The sequence below is a fragment of the Vipera ursinii genome (assembly GCF_947247035.1).
Source record: "Vipera ursinii genome assembly, chromosome: 1".
NCBI classification, from domain to species: domain Eukaryota; kingdom Metazoa; phylum Chordata; class Lepidosauria; order Squamata; family Viperidae; genus Vipera; species Vipera ursinii.
In genome coordinates, this window is record NC_139512.1 from 48,242,299 (window position 1) to 48,263,346 (window position 21,048).

Consider the following 21,048-nt stretch of genomic DNA (forward strand, 5'->3'; position numbering starts at 1 on the left):
GGGTACTGCCGGTTAAGGAATGCTGGTGGGTTATTCCCAGGGGAAGGGCGTTCTCTGTGGGCGCGCCGGCCCTATGGAACCAACTTCCCACGGAACTCAGGACTGCCCCCAACCTTCGCTCATTTCGCCGGGACTTGAAAACCTGGTTCTTCGAGCTGCTTGGCCCAGACTGAGGGGTTTTAATTTAATTTAATTTAATTGGGTTTTAGTTTAATTTCAGGGACTGTAATTTAATTAATAGTTTTAATTGATTTTAATTTTGTATGCTATGTATTTTAATTTTCCCTGTAAACCGCCCTGAGTCCTACGGGAATAGGGCGGTATATAAATTTAAATAATTAATAATATAATAAATATAATATAATATAATATAATATAATATAATAATATAATATAATATAATAATATAATATAATATAATATAATATAATATAATATAATATAATATAATATAATATAATATAATATAATAATATAATATAATATAATATAATATAATATAATATAATAATATAATATAATATAATATAATATAATATAATATAATATAATATAATATAATATAATATAATATAATATAATATAATATAATATAATATATATTACAATCTCTTTAATTCCTACATGGAATATCAAGCCAGATATTCCATCTTTTTCTTTTCTGTCTGCAGATAAAAAGCAAGCTAGCAAATTGCTTGTAGATGTATCTCCTTCACTACTAATTATACAACATTGTTATAGCCAATTATGTGACTTAAAACTCCTTTATGTGAGATGAGGTAAACAGATAAAAATCTATCATTATAAGATTTTACCATGGCTTCTGGACTAAATAACATTAGAGAAGGATATGATTGATTTATTTATCACTCCTTCCAGCAAGGATCTGACAACAAGGAGAAAAAGAGCTTTTTACTTTGCTAGCTTAAAGGGACATCTGGCTACCCAGTACTGTGGCAAAAAGTCTTGACCTAGATGTTCACAGCACCTTAATTTAAAATTATGGCAGCAGTTCAATGCTTTTCCACTTTCAGAATGAATATGCAGCCTATATATGTAGATGTATCTGTAGCACTAGGAATCTGTGCTGAACCTAGAATGCAAGTTGTATCTTCTATGACCATTTTTTTAAAAAAAAGATACAATGAAAACTTGCTACATTTTTTTATGAAGCTTCTGCAACTTTAATGCATTTGCACTTCTGCTGTTCTGGGGACACAGAAGAGTTTTGCTTCAGGCTAGACAAGGATGCCTCCTTTGATTTCTGTGCTATGTATTGCATTGATATGGGTGCTGCAGCTGGATGAAAATAAAGTAGAAAATCAGTCAAAGAGTTGAAGAAGAACATTATACCCTTCACACCCACAGGAATATGCCTCATCCTAGCACACGTCGACAAGTCATTTTCAGAACATGCAAAATCTCTCTCAAGTATTATTCCCACAGTGCACAGAGCCTGTACATTGTAAATTCATCCCTTTAAACATTATAATCAAAAATCCACATTGCCTTTCATAACCATGATGAAAAGAAGCTGAGAAAAATTGCTACCTGGGACCAATCTGCTGCTTGTCAGCATTGATTATCCACCCTAGATCATCCCATCCCATCCCAGTTGAGGGGAAAGTTTAAATTGACTACCAGAATCAATAGCTAGAAGGACAGTTGAAAAACAGAATGACACATTCCTTCCCTTCTCCAATTCTTGTGGGGTTTTAGCAACTGCCATGTCTTATTATACCATCCTGACATGTATTACGATAATAGGAATCTGGGCAGCATTCTTTGGCAGAGGAGCGTTGTTGTTGTGTTTTTGTTCTTTTGGGAAGGAAGAACATTTTTTACATTGCCACTGACATTCTTCATCATCCCGGTAATTGTGTATGTGCTACTACAACACCTCTGGGACCAACTTGACCTTTTTGGCAAAACATAAAGGCATGTCTGGAAGCTAGATACCAGACTGCCAAAAGTATTTGCCAATGCTAAACAACCAGCCTGTCTGAAAAGCTATAAAAGGCATTGAGAAAAAATAACGGCTCAAATATTTGAAAGTGTGACACAAGCCGGCTGGGCTAGTCCTTGTGGAAGCCAAAGTGTGTTTATCAAAAAGATCAAAGATGGAAGCTACAAATTCCACCAATGAATGGTCACAACATGATTCAGAAGAAAATAAATACAAGAACATAGAACAAACGATCCCCAATGCAATAGAAAGGGATCATTTGGGGTGGCGGGGGGGGAACTATATATAAAAGAATAGATTTTAGATTTTATAATAGATTTTAATGAATGTCAACCACAGAAAGACGTGGAAAGTAGTAACTCTTTGCTGAAATGTCATCATAAATACAGAAGCACAGGCAGAAAAGGAAAACAAACATCTTGTTTGTTCTACTAGTTGCTGAAATTGTTGCAGCCACTAGGTGGCGCTAACCTGCAGTTGAAGTTTCAAAATCTATTTCTTGCCATTTGTCACCCTCAGTGCCCCTAGAGAAAATCTCAAAAAATTTGAAGCACGGGGAACTGATGAAGAAATCCCACTCCTCCTCCACCCCCACCGCCAGGAGCAAATACATTTGTGAATCTCCTGAAACAATTATCAACACACATTCCTAAATTGTTGCAGGATTGTTCTGAACGTGAAATTTGGAAATAAAATATCAGGGGATAATAGAAGGGATTAAACTACATCTGTTAAGATTAAAGTAGTAAGTTTTCTCACAGGTGGTCTTTCTTACATGTCTAGTAAGGAAGAGATTTAATTACAACATGATGTGAGACAAAACAACTTTAGGCACGTTCAGGAAATCCTTAGATGGAAGCTCAAGTTATTGTTTCCTTCTTCCTTTGTCATCTCAGAATATAACTCTCTTATACATATTATTCAGCCCAGCGTAGCCAAACATATAGGTAGCCCTTTGCTTAAGCCATTCATTTAGTGATTGTTCGAAGTTACAACAGCACTGAAAATAGTGACTTATGACATTTTTCCCATTTGCAACTGTTGCAGCATCCCTACAGTCACGTGATCAAAATTTGGACACTGTATTTATGATGGTTACACTGTCCCAGGATCATGTGATCATCTTTTGTGACTTTCTGACAAGCAAAGTCAACGGGGAAGCCAGTTTCACTTAACAACTGTGTTATTAACAATCACAATGATTCATTTAACAACTATGGTAAGAAACGTAAAATGGAGCAAAACTCAATTAACAACTATCTTGCTTAGCAACAGAAACTTGGGGCTCAGTTGTGGTCATGTGTTGTTATTTTTTTTTTATTCTGAAGGAAATTTGACTTGTATTACAAGAGCTTTTCCATTTCATATAACCTAGTAGTCAGTTTCATAGCTAAGTGTCCTCAACATACTTTCTGAATAAAGTCTCAACCAATCAAGATGTTCAATTCTGTTAAGTCTATCAAAGATTTGAATAATGCCAGTCACATCAGTCGGGGATCAGTGAAATGAGAGTATTGAATGAAGGCCCCCCTCCCCAGATTAAAATATTTTTTTATTCTTAATATTAAAAAGAGGCAGGATAGAATATTTGTCCGAAAAGAGAAATGGAGAAAAAATAAACTTAAAGGCAGAAAGCAGCCCCAGTCTTCCTGCTATAGGAAAAAAGCCTCAAGTAAAAAGGCCATTCGTTAGGAGATTTTGGATGGATATTCAGAAAGACTGGGCCAATCTGTTCATAAACAAAACATCTTCAGCCCCCAGAGCTGTTGGGATTAAGAGTTTATATTTCCCCACCCAAATTCTAATGACAGGACATGACCTTTAGGACATAATAGGATTAACCCATCACCATTAATACAAGGCTCACTACATTGCACAACCCCCCGAAGAATCTCAATCAGAAGGTATAAAAACCCACCCACTCTCAACTCCATTTTGTCAGCTGTCCTAGAACTGAATGCCGTTGCTGGTTCTGCTCATCAATAAACAAGAACCTTCTTTCCTTATCAGCCTCCATTTTATTTCCAGCAACTTTCTCCTGGCTTGGAAGTGGACCTGATTTTTCTTTCAACAAGAGGAGACATGGAGAGGAAATTTATTTTTCCCCTCTCCTGCCAAACTCCTGAAGAAGTTAGATAAAGGCCATTGTATGGCAGGAGGGGGACTCTAGCAAGATATCCTATGGGCAGATTGTTTCTGTGCCTGAGGTTGGATTGGTACTCAACAGGTTGACAGCTTGGGGATGTTTTGAGGTTGTATACCCACTAGCACGGAAAATTGTTTACCGCTACTGCTGCTTCAACAGTTACTACCATTTCTGAGTGGTAATCATCTAACTATTGTGATCTATACTCAAATCTCATCCCAGTTGGATATATTCTGTGTCTCCTTGTATCCTTGAGGATGATACAGTTGCCAGACAGAATGTAGTATTTATGTTCATAGATTTGTGTATTTATGTGCATGCTTTTGAGACAGTGCTAACCAGTGCTTTTTTTGTAAAAGAAAAAGGTGCCGGAACTCACACATATCATACAAACCACCTTGCCTACCCTACAAGGTTCCATCCAGAAAAGGTGCCGGAACTCCATTCTGAGCGTTCTATGAGAAAAAAAGCCCTGGTGCTAACACTTGGCAACTGCCTGGACTACTCCATGCAGTTTTCTTGGCAATATTTCCAGAGTGATTTGCCATTACCTTCTTCCTATGGCTGAGAGAGAACAGCAGGCTCAAGGTCTCCAAGCAGGCTTTGTGCCTAAGGCAAGACTAGAACTCACAATGTTCTGATTTCTAGGCCAGCAACTTAGCCACTGCAGCAAACTGGATCTCTAACTAATTTTATTCTTTTGAGGTGATATTGAGGAGGGGGGAATTGTCTGCTGTATCTGAAGTCTACTAAATCTAGCTCCTTTAAGCTGAGGATTTACTATATCTACTTTTAAAATGGTCTTCCTCAATCTCCAGATGTGTTGAACAATAACTTCCAGATTTCCCTGCCAGCGTCTAACCCAAAGATCTGAAGTATTTATTTCCTGTCCATTATGATGGTGCCATAAATATTGATAGGAAGCCCTGATCCAGGAACTTTGGCAGCATTGAATTACAAAAGAGGGACTTCTTGACATTGGTAGCTCCCATTAGAATATGCCTCCAAGAAGCTGCACTATCTGGTATTCATTTCACAAACTTTCAAATGTCAGAGAAAGCTTCCATTATTTAGAAGTGCAGAAAGTATTTTAAACTACTCAAAATGCTTCTGAGTGGTTTAATTTGACGGTTTTCTTTTTTAATCTGACAAGAGTATCATTTTATTACTTCATTGTTTGATGATAATTTTTTGTTCATAGAGTTCTGAATTCTTATTTAGCAAAGGACATTTTAAAATAAAGAAATAAACATAATATTTGCACTAGTCTGAGATCACCCATTACTATAAAAAAGGGATTGTTTCCCTTCATTTTTAGTACAGAAAGAAATCGTGAAATTTCTATTCTGTACCTGGTGAAAAGTGACCTCACATTGCACACTGGTCCCTGGCTGCTAATCTCTGCTGTAGCCTGCACTGTGTTCGATAGATGTGGATAAAGCAATAGCCACATGAAACAAACGTTGTCTTCTACATTTTTTCTACTATAGTACTTCATTTTTTAACATTTATTTATTTTATGATCAAGGATTATTTCTCTGTGCAGCTCCCCTCTTGGGGCACCGACAACTTCAGTTCTACTCTGGACTGCTATTTTTGCGCATCAGGGCTGGGCTGATACATAGAGTGGAGTAGGGACACCACAAATCCAGTTGTTTGTTCTCCCACTTCACCCACAAGATTTTAATGGCTGTTCCCAAGTTTTTGCCCGTCTCATTCATCCATAGAAAGCAAGTCTCACTGGTAACTGGTTTACGTTTCCTTTCAAGGATTGTTTCTTACTAGGCTTCATGGCTTTCCTTTGCATTCCCTGATGTTTCCACACATGGATGCCTTCGGTCTCTTCCCATATTATCAACTCTGACACTAAAGAATTATAACAAATACATCTCTTGAAAGGTTTGCCATTAATTAAGCGGCACTTTGTGAAACTTTTTGAGCATGGGGAGAGAGTAGGATAGAGGTGAGATATTCTTTTTTTTCCTCAGGATTAGCTAGAGTGTTGAAATCATTCATCTGAGAGAAAGCTTGGTCATGTAAGTTGCTGAGAAAAATGTATGTGAATAGATGCTGGAGCTTACAAACAAATGTCTCCATATTGTATCTTCATTTATATATTACTGAATTCATGGATGTAAAGTTAGAAACAAAAATATCAAAGCATTGTTTTCTGCAATATGTTCTGGAACATATTTGTAAAGCTAATATAAAAAATGAGGTTGAAAATTAGAGTGATCTAGACAACTAAAACCCATGTTCCACTGGATAGGTATAGTATTCATCACTGAAATAATAAATTAATTAGTTTCTATCTTTATTCCACCTTTCCTCCTTATCATTTTATCTCAGTAACTGTAATAGGATGAAGTATATCAATTTGAAACAAAGTGATTGGACTAAAATCAGCCTTTAATTTAAGCACTTTGCAAATAAATTTTAATTTTATTTACAATAATCATGAGGCCATGAGTTATTTATTTATTTGTTTGCTTGTTTGTTTTTATATACCGCCCTTCTCCCGAAGGACTCAGGGCGGTGTACAGAGCAAGGTAAGTATACAGTAAAACAAAAGTAAAACAAATGAAGCCCCAAAATCTATCAGGCCAGGCCGGCTTGCTGGAATAGGTAGGTTTTTAATTCACGCCGGAAGGTGTGAAGGTCGGGGGCCATCCGGATTTTGTTACTTAGTTTCAAGAGAAGATTTGCCCTAGATTATGATTTTTATATTTTAGCTTCTTAAATTATTAAATTCAGTTTACAAGTTCAAGTGACACTGTATGATCAAACAAGGTAGACAATCGGTGCCTCCCAGTTCTGTCACATTGGTCTCAGCCAGTATCCAAGGGATTCTGGGAGCTTGTATTTTTAAAACACTTGGAGACTACTTGATTGCCTATTTATAGGCTAAAGAGTGGAAGGATGTAAAAATGAATAGGAAACTGAAAGAAGATTAAATCCCTGAAAGCCAGGTTTAAGTTTTGTTATTTTTTGTGAAAATAAGTTGTCTCTACACACTAGCTTGTTTTTGCTGGAATCTAAGAGACGAAGTACTAAAGAGAAGTTTCTGGTCATTGTGGCTTCAGTCATTGGCCAAAGGCTAAGCTACATATAATTGCTTTATCCTAAAGAACAAAGGTAGTAAGCATTACCTTAATCAAATAAAATAAATCAATAATGCTCATCTGCGATTTATTGTACCAGGTAGAAGAATATTAGCTGTTTCTTGTAATTTATTTTTACATTACACTTTATTTCTGCTTCTTTGCTCTTTTTATTTTATTTTTTAAAAAATTCAGATCATTTGTTACCTTCTCAGTATAGGCTTCTGCAATTTGAGGGCATGCAGGAAATAATATTATGATATCTGTGGCATCATTATTTCATCTACTGAAGACCTAAAAGAGATGCAATTAATATCTTGCCCCTGGGGTAAAATTTGCTTTAGAAACCTTCCTTATTTGAAAATTAGAGTGGGGAAAGTGAATTGGTACTGGACTTTTGTTTCACATGAATGCCTCCATATGGCAGAATGAAAAGAAAACATGAAGTTTGGTTCTCACCAGACCATGTTAAATTCTGTTGCTCACTGTTTTATTTTTATCTTATAGCACATTTTATCTCTTCTAGGTATGACCTCACTTAGAAATCTGCATGCATTCTAAAAGAATTAAGTAATCAGGCTGCTAGTTCTGATTATTAGATGACCAAAAGAACCATCTGAACAGAAAATGATCTGTAATTTCACCAGAGGCAAACATAGAGAAACCTGACAAGTGCTGTATAATGACAATATTTGCAATATTGCTATAGCCTCTTGTTATAAATATGGGAGACATGCATGTTCCGCGGTAATTTCATTGCACAGCTCACTGCTTCCATGCATAAAAAATATACCGGCAGGAAGCTACTGCCATAGTAAAATCCATGTGGTTGTGGTAGGTGTAAGAATTCTAATATGCTGACAAGGCAGAGTAGATCGATAACACCTCCTGAACCACTGTCTTCTTTCTCAGTGGGAAAGTAGTCGAAAATAAGAGGGCAACTTTGCTTTTTCTTAGAATGGAAATTACATTTCTAAGTGTGCAATTGCTTCTTTGCTGCATTCTTGCAAAAGAGTTGGAAAGTGATAAGTGGTCTAAAAAATGCTGGATTATAAACTATGGAGCACCATCATTAAATATTGCATCCCAAACACTGCTCAGCATTAATCTTGCACTCAGAACAATCAAGCCAATAAAAATGCTACATATATAGGCCATTCCCAAATTTGTGTTCAAACTCTAGTGCCCTCTCTTCATTTTCCTGTATTTTTTTCACACTTGCTCCTAAGTGGCAATTACGTATTTATGATCTTTGTTTTCCTGCCCTGGGATTCTCTAAAAAAATCCTGGCACTAAATCCGGGCTGCAAAATTCCAGATTCTAAAAAATGCAGCTAAAAGATAGAAAAAAGCCTCTAGCTTTTTGCTACTGGTTAGCCAAGCTGGTAGCACTACTAAATTCCAGCCATTGCTGTCATAACATGCTCTACAATCAAATTTATTGTTAAAGGTATTTATTGTTGATGGGCAGCACTCTTTCTTGTCAGGATTATATTGTTAGCAATGAGATAATGCTAAAATTGTAAAGTTATACATCTATCTATATCTATATCTATATATCTATGTATATGTATGTCTATATATCTATGTATATGTATATATATCTATATCTATATATCTATGTATATATCTATCTATAAGGGGCGTGGTGGCTCAGTGGGTTAGGACGCTGAGGTTGTCAATCAGATGGTCAGCAGTTTGGCGGGTCGAATCCCGAGTGCCGCATAACAGAGTGAGCGCCTGTTACTTGTCCCAGCTTCTGCCAACCTAGCAGTTCGAAAGCACGTTAAAAAGCAAGTAGAAAAATAGGGACCACTACGGTGGGAAGGTAACAGCATTCCGTGTGCCTTTGGCATCCAGTCATGCCGGCCACATGACCATGGAGACGTCCTCGGACAAGCGCTGGCTCTTCAGCTTTGAAACGGAGATGAGCACTGGACCCTAGAGTTGGAAACGACTAGCATGCATGTGCAGGGGAACCTTTACCTTTACCTTATATCTATATCATCTATCTATCTATCTATCTATCTATCTATCTATCTATCTATCTATCTATCTATCTAAGCTGAGAAGGAACAGGAGGCTATATGAAAAGTTTTTGGCATTTGAAATGCAGAAGACTTCAAAGAAACAGTCTAATTTTCAATTTAATCTTCTCACATTATAAGTGGTAGAAACGAGTTGTAATATTCCTCTATGTAAAAAAATATACTCTATAAAATAAATGTTTATTTTAATTTCCTTCACACTTTTTTGAGGTAGAGAATTCTTTAAATGGGGGTATCCAACCTCTTGGCTTGCCTGTTCCGCATTGAGTAAAGAGGAATTGTCTTGGGCATCATGTAAAATATATAAATAGTTAATGTATATAAATCACATTATAATGTTAAAAGTTTACAATCTTGTTGGGGTGCATTACTAGCTATCCAGGGCTCCACAAGGCCCATGGCCTGCAGGTTGGACACACCTGCTTTAAACGAAGACTAAAGTCATGATATGGAGAAAAATTCACTTCTTGATTCTGATGAGGCATTTGCTGTAGGGCCATTTGCTGTAAAAATGCAAGGTTATGGCATGAACTCAGAAGGAAGGGAGGAGATGTGTATTTGCAAAGCCTGCATAACAAAGATAAAGGAAGACGGAGTATGGATAGTATGCCAATTTTAAGCTGTGGACTCACAGAATTCTGGAAAAAACACTGATCTAGGTGAATTGATCCTCATAAGCAGTGCAACAGTTCCAGACCTTCAAAATTTGCATTTCTCTTTTATTCTGAAGGAAAAGTTTGATACTTTTTACAGTGGTTATCATTGCCACCATGTTTTTATTTAGATGCTTTTTTTAATCATGTGCTTTTGACCATTACCTTTCAAATTCTTTTTTTTTAATTTTAGGATGCTGTAGAGAGAGAATCCCTGATTTTCTCTGCTCAGAAACTGCAAGCACCTCCTATTTTGTGCTAGAAAAACTATCCATTAGCAGCAAAATGAGGCAGAATTGTGAGTGTTCATTTTATGCAGTGGTAATGATAGGATGATGTGCACGACACAATGACATACATAACAGCCTTGCCATTATACTATTATTTTAAAAGGTAATAAGATGATTTCAGCTGAAGCCTTGTCAGCTTCGGAGAGGCCTTGTGTTTTTTGAAATTGCAGATCACAGATGGGGGGGGGAGGGGAACCAGGTGCCAGATCTCTCTCACACTCTTTGACTAAGTTTTCAGCTTGGTGGGATTGTAGTTCAGCAACATCTTCAATACCTGAATTTCATGATATTGCAGCTACTCAAAGCTGAAAAACAGCTCAACAACTTTGGCAATGCATTAATTGCCTGTGCCTGTTACAGCATCTTAAATATAGAATCCTGTTAATATGAAATATTAAAGCAAGTTCTGTAACTTTTTGCAACTGTTGGGAACATCTGGCATTTCAGTAGCATGTTATGAATATTTTTACAGAAAGATCTAATTCAAAATCATAACCACTACTGTATGTCACATTGTGTGTGTGTGGTGGTGGGGTTTGGTATATAACAAACCATATTCCTCATTTTCTGTCATGTGCAGGGCTTTTTTTCTCATAGAACGCTCAGAACGGAGTTCCGGCACCTTTTTTGGATGGAACCTTGTAGGGTAGGCAAGGCGGGTTGTATAACATTTGTGAGTTCCGGCACCTTTTTCTTTTACAAAAAAAGCACTGGTCATGTGCATAGGAAATGTAAGCCCCTCAGAAGAAGTGAAAATATCAGATTAGATATTCCCTCACCAGTGTTTGAAATCTCATTTCAACATGGGACAAGGACCTATCCTAGGAAGCACCAAAATAATCTGCATAAAAGGCCTAAAATTTGGGAAAGTAGCTGAAGAATAGAAACTCTCAATAAAATAGTATTTATTATTATTTTTATTGTCAATGGAGGTTCACAGTCATCGAAGTGATGGTAGGCCCAAAGGTGCTTTTTCAAAAGACAACTGGACATTTTTGTGTTTTGTTTTTTTTGTGAAGACGTTTCACTTCTCATCTAATAAGCTTCTTCAGTTCAATTTTTATTATTTATTAAATTTGTTTGCTGACCATGTCACTATGAGGACTATAATGTCTTATAGGATGGGTCAAAATTGTGCCATATGGCTCTACAAATCTGAAATTCCTGTTGCTTTGAAGATTATTATTTTTGATCTTATTGGTTGTTTCCATCAATGTTTGCATTTGGTTTGATTCTCTGAATTTAAGCAAAATGCCCTTAGCTCTGTTCACGTACTTCTTGTCCTTAATCTGGATCACAGAATTGTTTTATGTGCCTGGCAGAATTGTTTTCAAATAAGAGTAGAAATAGAGGACATTTTTAAAATATGTCTGTGTTTTAAATATAGAGAAATGCTCACTGTAGCATAAACAACAGTTCTTTGAACTGTTACTATCCCTATTGTTCTCTGTACTCCCTCTAATATTTTCTCAGTCAAAGTACTGCAACATCTTTGTAAGAGGCTAATAGCTATGTGATTTGATTCTAATTATTGTATTTCCATTGCTCAATTATTCAGCACATTAAAAAGGTTATTTTATGATTTGTTCATTAATGGTATTATAAACTCATACACCTTAATGGTTGTTCTAAACAGGCATAATTTTAAAAAAAGCAACCCTGAAGACTAAATGATTCATACATATTTATAATTAATAAATTAAGGAACTGGGGAGATCATTTGTTATATACAAATAAAAAAGTTCTTTCCATTAAGTGATCAAGAGCACCTCTTGGTGATTTATTAAACATGAAGCGAGAAAAAAAGATATGTAAAAGGAATGACATTCAAAATAGAAATAGATTTCAGGAATTCCTAGCAGACATTGGGAATACAGGACAGGAGACAGGAAGACAGGAGGAGAAATAGGGCCATTATGGAAAGGAATCTTGCATCCAAGAGGCAGAGAAAGCCAAGAAGGAGATGGAGAGTAACTCCCCTTTAATTTCACTAGGTATAAATTGTACAGGAGAATTACTTTGGTAGCTTTCAGGTTTCTGATACACTACCTCACTAGCAATAAATATCTTTGCAGAAATCCAAGAGTTTCTTGTTTTTTGAGCTTGCCAATCCTGTACAGCAGGCATTGGTCAACTGTGGCAACTTTACAAGCTATGGACTTCAAGTCCTAAAATTCTGGGAGTTGAAGTCCACAGGTCATAAAATTGCTATAGTTTTCCCCTTCCTCCAATGTAACAATGGTAGAACTGGAATGGGTAGTAAATTTTGTAGGCAGTACGTTTTGGTGTAGTATGGTGAAATCATTTCCCCAAGAGAGTACATAATGCTTTTTCTATTTTTAAGAGTATTGACTTCATAGTCTTTGCTACTATGCTACTTTGGAATTACAAACCTTAAAATATGGTAGTATCAAATTACTACATTATTATTGGCTATTCTCCACAATGTCTCATTCATATGGTCTGGAAACCCATTAAAGCTTGTTGTTGTTAGTTGAGAAGTCGTGTCCGACCCATCGCAACCCTATGGACAATGTTCCTCCAGGCCTTCCTGTCCTCTACCATCTTCTGGAGTCCATTTAAGCTCACGCCTACTGCTTCAGTGACTCCATCCAGCCACCTCATTCTCTGTCGTCCCCTTCTTCTATTGCCCTCAATCTTTCCCAGCATTAGGCTCTTCTCCAGTGAGTCCTTCCTTCTCATTAGGTGGCCAAAGTATTTGAGTTTTAGCTTCAGGATCTAGCCTTCTAAAGAGCAGTCAGGGTTGATCTCCTCTAGGACTGACCGGTTTGATCGCCTTGCAGTCCAAGGGACTCGCAGGAGTCTTCTCCAGCACCATAGTTCAAAGGCTTCAATTCTTTGGCGCTCAGCCTTTCTTATGGTCCAACGTTCACTGCCATACATTGCAACCATTAAAGCTAATGGGGTTTATTTAGTCATTATTCATTTGTCCCACTAATTTTAAAGGAATTGAAACATTCTTTCATTTGAAATCCCAACAAATATGAGATTTTGCCTCTGAACGTGAAAGATATACAGCATTTAGCTGTCCTGGCTAATATGTTTATATTTCTTCTCTATGGAGAAAATTTTATTTTCATATTCTTTAAATATCATGGTAGAAAATTAACCATTACAAAGCATAATCTGCATGCTTTCTTTTCCCCATTTAATTTCTCCCAGTTTACAGCCCTCTCTTGATGCTGCTGGAAGCCATTTATTGATTATATAATTATTTAAGTTAATTATACATATACCAGTTCCCAGGTTGAAGCATCTCAAAGCAGTTTATAATAAATCAGTAATAAAATATGTAATAGAACCATAACATAAAAATATTCAATGAATTATATGAATTTAAAATATGGCAAGAAAGAAAAACAGCAGTGTGTCATCAAGCATACTATGAGGCCCGGTTGAAAACATGAATTTATAATAGTTGTCTAAAAGATGCTACTGTATGTAGGCATCTCCTGAATTTCAAGGGGAAGAACAAAGCCTACTGCAATGCATGTTACATGGGGCGTCTTTTGAATAGAATTTATGGGACCATCTTTTCCCAATTGTTTCTGTCCGTTCTACTCAATTCAGTAGTTTTGACAACAACCCACTACTTTTAGTGGAAGCTATACCCACCTGGACAAGAAGATAAACATGGAGAAGCACCTTGAACTTTGGGAATCAATCTTCCCAGGTGAGGAAGCATTTTTCAGTTTTAGAGCCCCAGTTACTTAATTTGCTTCCTCAGTAGGTTCTATGACTGCTCTGAGTAGCAGCATCAGGCAAAAATAACAAGAACGTAAGGTGTCCTTCAAGGCAGGAAGAAACATAGCTCATCCTATTTCCGCCATTCTTTAAGGCAGAGTTTCTCAAACCTAGGACATTTAAGATGTGTGAGCTCTTACTCTCCAGCCAGCAAGCAACCAGGATCACAGAGGCTTTCAGCGGAAATCATTCATTCAGTAGCAGTAAATCTATTTCTTCAGTGGCAGAATAATCACATCAAGAAAGTTGTCCCCTTTTTTTCCTCCTCATAATGCAGATTTTCTATCTATCAGAGACAGTCTTGAACATTAAAGAGCTAAAGATGTTTAATGGATCATTTTCCTCATACATTCTTTCATAGGAATGTTTTTAAAAGCCAGGAAACAAAGAAGTGCATCAGTCATCTGAAATCTTGAGAGAGGCATTATCAGCACTGAAAAATTCCTCTTAGCTCTGTCATTGCTATATTGTAAAAGATTCAGATATAGAATCCATTCAAAACCACTTTAAAAAACAAAAATCACAGCATGTCTTTCTTCATCCACTTTGTGATCTTCTAGACTTCTTAAAGACTTCTAAACAGGCTTCTTGTATGTCAGCTTTGGGATCATCCCAGTTCTGCTGATTTATTTATTTATTTATTTTGCTGTTAGAGTGGAGCAATTACATTTTAACTCCCCGTGGAGAAACTCAAATTGTATTTTTTGTTCCTAAAGAATTTAAAAGCCAGCATTGTGGAAATATTCACTAACCATCTATCACCGTCAAAGGCTCCCTTCTTGGCCTGTTCCTCCTCAATGATTGCATTAGATTGAATCTATTAAATATTTATTCCCCTGTTTTTATGGGGTCATGTGAATCTCCATAACTCACCTTGGTAGGTCTAAATTTATATCAAAACAACAGTAAAATTCTAGTTTGCTCGGGCATGAAAACTGCAATCACAACTGAGGGAAACAATTAAAACATATAAGAAAGAATTGAATTTAATAGACCCCTGCCATTTGATGTATCCAACTAAAAGAAAATATACATTTAATTCAAGCATGCACCATAATTTTTTTAGGCTTGATTATTTTTTAATATTGACTTTATGTCACCAAATTCAAGATAAGATAATGCTTCTTTAAAACACATATTTTTGCACTGTCCTTTACTTACTAGGTTTATGGTGAAAGCAATGAACTATACAAGCATACTGAGTGAAAAAAGCTACAAATTTTAAAGAATATTTTAAAAGTATATAGTATATGGAATTTGACAACCAAACAGTGTAAATGGATTCTCTGTGTCCTTACTATGACCAAAAGATATTTCAGTATTCAAAAGATAAATTATGTCCCCCCCCTTCACTCACTAGATTGAAGACCAGATTACACTAAAGTGGATTATCTATATTTATAGACTTTGAATGGACAAGTATAATGAAATATGGAATTCATTTATACAAAATACTGTAAGTTTAAAAAAAATAATAGTTATATAAGTGTACCAGAAATTAATGTATACATACCTGAATAATATTTACATTAAGAATACGGTAGGTAGAACTATAATTATTGCTATAATAATATGCTGACTCTGTAATCTGCTTAGAGAGGGCCATAAAGCACTGTGAAGCGGTATATAAGTCTAAGTGCTATTGCTATTGCTATATATTATACTTTGTTTTTTTTTCTTTTTCTGTTGTTTTTTCACTTTTTAAAGCACTTTTTATGCATTGTCTTTTGTTTGAAGATGTATGTATTTTAATTACAATTGTCTTGGTATTTTGTTTCTTTTCTTTTTCTATTATTATTTCAAAAGCGGTAAAGAAATAAATGAATATATAGGCTTTCTTGGGTTTCTCCCCTCCCATAAACATGCACGAATTTTGCTTTAAATCTTACCTAGTCATTGTTTTCACAGGCAAACTCCAGATATGAAAAAGGGAAAAGGGTAAAAATCTCTTCGTTCTCTAACCCTTACTAATTTTATGAGAGGAAAAAAAATCCTTATGCAGCAACCTAGATATTTGTATCATACTATAAATCTGTGGCATTTTAGCTTACATGACTAGTTTCCAAGTGACAAAACTCTCAGCACTTTTGTCTATGTATGTGTGTGTGTGTGTATATATATATGTTAAGTGTTTGTTAAGTATTTAGAATACCTTGCTAGGCCCCAAACACGGGGCAAATCTTATATCCTGTTTCAGCCTAACCCAAGACCACCAACAGGATAAAATATATACACACAAAAACAAGTATGTAAACTATTCTGATGCTGTTCTGTCTCCTCAGAACTCTTTTCCTACACCCCACCCCAAATGGTGAAACTTGAATTGTTTTTAAGTAACTGATGAAAAGTAAAGTCCAGTCATACTCTGAAATCTCAGGAAAAACCCTATTAAGTATCCTTAAAGATCATGGCAAGCTTAAGTTAGCAAAATCTCTGTTTTATTCTGTTTTAGAAATCATAATCTATCATTTTTGCCTGACTGATAAATGTATCTTTTGAACTAAAAACTAGTATTAACAGAATAACAGTGTTGGGAGGGACCTTACTGGTCTTCTAGTACAGGGGTCCCCAACCTGTGGGCCGTGGCCTATTCGCAACCAGGCCGGGAGCAGCAGGCGCCAGCACGTGCAGCCCCACTCACACGAGCAGCAGTGCTCACGGCCTCACTTGCAAGAAAAACATATGATTTTTGAAGAAAAAAAAATGATTTTAAATCTTCATCACTCAAATAGAAATCAGTAATAATGTCTAATGTATAAAAACATTAAAGTAACAACAGTGTTTGGGGGGAAAACAATGTGAGGAGGTAGAAGTAAAAAGAGGGAGATAAGTAGAATGACCTTGATATATTTTTAATATTTTTTTCTTGTTTGGCTTTTTATTTATTAAAAATCCCTTAAATGTGCTTATATAACTTTGTCTTTTCCTCTTTTTTTTGGCTTACAGATTTTATTTAACCAATAAATAAGAACATGCTACAAAACTTTAAATAGGTTTTTGGATTACATCACATAAGACTATATGTCTTTCTTTTCTGCTTTTTTATAATTTTGTATATCTGTATATTATTTTTCCAAATTTTTCAATAATCATTATTTTTACAAAAAAAGATTTGGAATGTGTCTTTTTTTTAGATCAATAGGTTAACTCCTCTAACCATTTCTGCATACCTGCTTATTGCATGTAGGCAATGGACTCATTTCTTTATTACAAATGCAATCATGCATTTTATTTTTTATCAGAATAAAATGCATGATTCTATCAGTTCCTGTGATTTTACTTTTGTAAGATTAAATGGACCATGGGAATAGCAGGCCTGCAGTTATCCTCCATGCAGATATTCTGTCAAATGCACAGTGGTGGTCCAGGTAGTCTTTATAAATTTCCAGCTGTTTGAACCTGTTTCTTCTATTTCTGTTTCAATTTCACAGAGGCTTCCCAACAATGCTGTGGCAATCAAAGGGAGCTATCCAAGTACTGATGTAGCTGAATTGAAGAGAAGCGCACTGCCAGACTAAATGCTTAAATCTCCCTCTGGTGGTTTTCAGAAGTTGGCAGGTATGAATTATGCTATGGAAATAAGGAGAATTCAGTGGTGAAATTGGGCAGGTTTTGACAAGTACGGATTTCCAGCTAAATGTGATAGAGTTCCAAATAACATGGTAAAACATAATGGGAGTTTCAGGTGTGACATGTACTCAACAGACAGATGTGTGCTGCTCATTCTTTATTTTTTAAGATTTCGATTCAGTGTCGTCTAAAACACTGACTACACACACATTTACATAGAGTGAACTTTTGATGCTCTTGGATATTTAGGTGCTCCAACGCCTAAATTTCTGCCTAATCATCATTTTCTTTCTTATCTCACTTAGTTTCATTAGCTCACTCATTTCACACTGGAAATGTCACTGGCTAGTTTGGCTAATAAACAAGCCTGACAAGATGAAAGGAGTTAGAGATAGATAGCATTCAGCTATCAGTGGAAGAAGTGGTAAATAGCCTACAGATCTCAGCAGAGCACCTTTTTCCTCTGTTGGAAAAGATTTCTTTATTCTTTTTCAAACAGTGATCTTTCCCAGGAGAAATAACATGTGGCCATGAGTTTCCTTTCAGGTAGCCAGGAACGATGGGATTAATTTCTTTAAGCAGACCCATTTATCTATAATGGAAATGGAAACAGAAAACTGGGGAGTGCAGCAGAGAATGTGGAGGGATTTTCAACAGGTATGAAAATTTTATCCTAGGCCCTCTATGAAGGCATGGAGAAGGTGACAAGGAGCAATTATCACAATTATCCCATCATCCATGATGGCTGATAGGGTCTGTTATGTTGCATTGTACAATCTCTCAGCTCTGCACAATCTCAGGATATAATATTAATAGCTAAGAGTAGCCCCTCCTAAATTTCTGGAGCTTAGAATCGAAGGAATATGATAAGCTGACAACTCACAGCATTGAATTAAGCATCACTTGCTTCTCATATCCTGCTTGAAATATGCGTTCTTGCTTGCCTCATTCCTTCTACAAAATATTTGAGCAGGTGCCTGCCTTTGCAAGCACTCCTCCTATTCCTACTCAGCATCTCACTATCTGAAAATAAAAATCATTATGTAATATGGACAAAACCACATTAACATCTTAGCAGTTGTCACATGCAGTAGGATTTAATGTTGTGGGCTGGTAAATATAAGAAATTAAGAGAGAACAAACAGCATCAAGGGGAAAACATGGATATAAAATGAATGTATTCATAATCAGGACATAGCAGTGATAAAAACAGGAGCCTTTTTTGGATAGGAAAGAAAACTAGCATAAGCTCAGCTAAACTGTTCTCTAGTGGTATTTTGCGAAGTGCTATAGGTTTAGTACTTCAACTTCCTTGAATGGCGGTAACTCTGGCTATGTAAGTGACTATGAATTGTGAAAAATGCCTTGTTCAGAAAATTAAACTAGATTTTAGGAGGTGGCCCATAAGCAACTTACAGAAACTAAAGGTACAGTATTCATTTCATCCTTTAAAAAATACCGTCCAAAATTGCTCCAATCTGGGTTTTGCCTACATTCAACACGTTTCATATATTTCAGTGTTAACCATAGTTCTCTCTCTCTCTCTCTCTCTCTCTCTCTCTCTCTCTCTCTCTCTCTCTCTCTCTCTTCCCCCCCTCTCTTCCCCCCCTCTCTCTCTTGTGTGTGTGTATTTCTTCCAGTCAGTAATGACTCCTGATTTCAGAAGTGATTTCCTATTGCCTGTTTCCTAGGGCTGCGAGAAAGTGACTGGCCCAAGGTCACCCAGCAGTTTCTAGCCTATTTCCTTAACCATTACACTAAACTGGCTAAGCTACAATTTAAAATTACTTTTAAAAAAATCCAAAATCAAATCTATTAACTGCTGTTAAATCTCTGTCTCCTCTCTCTTTCTCCCTCCCTCCGTCTCTCTCTCTCTTTCTTTCACTGTCCCCTTTATAGTAAAGATACATAATACACTTAGCTGAATTTTCTGGAAAACAGGGTAAGATACAATTATTTGCAGGCAGTATTACATTCCACTGGCAACACACACACACTCTCTCACATACACAAACAACATGCATGTACATATACACATACATATACATATACCCCTGAGCATTTGGTATACATGAGTCAAAGTAGTAGTCAGAGTGGAATCAGCCACTTAATCAGATAATGTAGAGACACTATTAATGATATATCTGCAATTTGTTATGAAAATCAAATAGTGTCCGGTCATCATGGTTATTTAATGTAAATTGTTTAATAACAATTTTATGTTATTTAATAATAATTGTTTCAGAAGAAGCAATTAAATGACTGAAAATTGCTCTTACATTACTCATAATTTATTACTTGACTACTGCCAGCAATGCAATATGTATTATGACTGATAATCAATTTTGCATGCAGCCATTGTAAACAAAAGAAAACATAACAAACAGTAAACAGAAAAGGATAGCAAAAGAGAAAGAAAGAAATGTGAAGCAAGTTACTACATCATAAATATATAGCTCATCTTTGCAGCAATTAAATGCTGCATGCAAAATTGATTAGAAATCAGTACATTTCTTTCATTGTATAACAATTATCTCATATTTCTGCATTGATCATGAAAATGTATTTATATTATAAAGATGTATAAGTCAAATTTATAAAGCTACCCAACTCATAAAAACTCTGTATACATACAGGTCATGTACAACCCAATAAGGCCTATTGAAACTCAAGGGATTATTTTCCAGAGGACAGACACTGTGATAGAGAAGCTGCACCTCCTAAGCCTCCTTAAAAAAATATTTCTATTTCATATATAACCCATTCATTTTCAGGAGTAACATGGATTCAGGGTCTGTAGAATTTCATAAGCACACTCAGTTCTGGAAAAAAATAGGAATTTGCTGTACTCTAAATCAGGTTTTTGGACTGTACAGCCCAGTGTTATTTCATTTATTTATTTTATTTATAAAATTTATAGGCCGCCATCCTACCTCAAGGTAATTCCATCCTAGTTTTGTTCTTCACATTAAATCAAAACTAACCAAGATTAGGATATTATGCAAAACCAACCTAAGAATTAGTTTAATATGTTATAGTAATACAGAAAACTGGATTACTTCAGAAACCTTGAGTCAGTCGACCAAGGGGACTATTGTATAAAAAAAAACCCCAACACTAACTGGCTAGTGTCTTCCAGGTTTTCTGACAGAGATTCTAAACACTGAACAACTCATAAGCTATAGAAATTAGAGTATGATATGAAAACATTTTCCTTATAAATTTAAGTTTTAGAAAACCTCTGTTTTCTGAGAGGTTCCCATGCACAATCTTTTGATTTCAAAGTAATTCTATGTTTAAACAAGCATTTTAGATGTTCCAGGTGCAATTTGTTTTGAGGGTCTTGATACATGCTGGGTTAAGTTGCAGGCAAGGCTTAGCAAATTATCTTTTTCACCTAATTTAATCCAATTTAATCCTTCAATATTTACTTGAAGGAGTAGACATGTATAACTGGAAAGTGTGTTAACTACAACTTTATGAGCTTTGGCTGTTTTCATAAATATAATC

At 35.8% G+C, this 21,048-nt stretch overlaps 1 protein-coding gene across 4 annotated transcripts in view; it reads right to left on the bottom strand.

The window, feature by feature from the left end:
• NRXN3 (neurexin 3) overlaps window positions 1–21,048 on the bottom strand; it is a gene marked incomplete at its 5' end in the record, with an annotated part of 1,287,103 nt that overhangs the window by 202,441 nt on the left and 1,063,614 nt on the right. The window lies entirely within an intron of this gene.